Source organism: Sinocyclocheilus rhinocerous, unplaced genomic scaffold (assembly GCF_001515625.1).
Source record: "Sinocyclocheilus rhinocerous isolate Xijiao unplaced genomic scaffold, SAMN03320098_v1.1 scaffold315, whole genome shotgun sequence".
NCBI classification, from domain to species: domain Eukaryota; kingdom Metazoa; phylum Chordata; class Actinopteri; order Cypriniformes; family Cyprinidae; genus Sinocyclocheilus; species Sinocyclocheilus rhinocerous.
In genome coordinates, this window is record NW_015630423.1 from 1,185,511 (window position 1) to 1,186,885 (window position 1,375).

Consider the following 1,375-nt stretch of genomic DNA (forward strand, 5'->3'; position numbering starts at 1 on the left):
ACAAAGGCGTATTATATGTCTGCTACTCTCAGTCTCCCGGGCTTGAACCCTGATTACGGTGGTCATTTTGAAGAGCGACACAAACTTGAGATGTGTTGCTGTAAACAGTAGGTAACAGAAGCTTGTAACGTGTGCTCACCTTCCCACGAGGATGTGTCCTGCTTAACTTCTCACTGGACCAGCTGCATGTAGAGCGACACTGAAGGTGAGGAAAATTCTGACTCATTTGATATCAGATGTGAATACCATGAACCTGAATATTACGTGGTGCAAAATAAATCTGATAATATTTTGAGTTTTCCATGCCTGGTCTTTTTTTTTTTTAAACAAATATTGTAGTGGGGCATTTATAATTCATAGATTTCTGCACCATCACATGGCAATGGAAATATGAGCCGTTAAATCACATGACAAATGCTGATATACTGTATGACCAGATATAACCTATGTGTTGTATTCTCAAAATTCTCTCATTCCAATATCATATTATTGCTGTAGTTTTGGCACCTTTCTGTGAAGCTCTGCTCCTCCGTGTGGATGATTGTTGCAAATAAAGTATGCAATTTCCTACAATATCTGTCTGGATATATCTAAATTGTTTCATTATTATATTAAAAACAATTTAAGTTTGCCAAAACCATTGTTTGATGTTTCTTGTAAACTCACAATTACATTATCTTTGTCATTCATCTACATTTTCTTTCATAAAGTTTGTATGTATACCTTTTGCAATATACATACTTGGTTAACAACAATTGTTTTTTCTTTGACTTTATTTGATTATCCTTAAATAATCCTTAAATAAACATGGTGATAGTTGTAGTTGTTGTTCTTTCATTAATAAAATATAAAAAATAATTTAATATTGATAGCATTACTTTGTAAATCATTCCAAATATTTGATCAAACATTTAATAAATGAATATTTAATTTTTAAATAAACTATTTTTAATGTTTAACTAATATTTACTAAATATTTAATCATGTTTAAATGAAAATGACAGTGCAGCTTAAGTGTTTGTAAAGTGGTTGAATGACATGTATTTGTGTAGATAAAGTCCTAGAGGTTGCAACATAAGGAGTGCATTTTATAAAATATCAAAAACAGTGAAATACAGTATTGTTTGTTCACACATTTGGCAAACACAGGCCTTTTTAGCCTTTAAAGTTGTTCAGATATGTGTATACCAAGACCTCATTAAGGCAGCTATGGAGAGCTTTGGGTCTCGAGAATCACATGCAATCAAGAGCTACTCACCATAGAGACAGGCTGTGTGTAACCACAGATCAAAGGAAACTGCCTCTATATATATATATATATATATATATATCCTCCTGACTACCAGCTATGGAGTTTTGTCCTCTGTAGAGGACA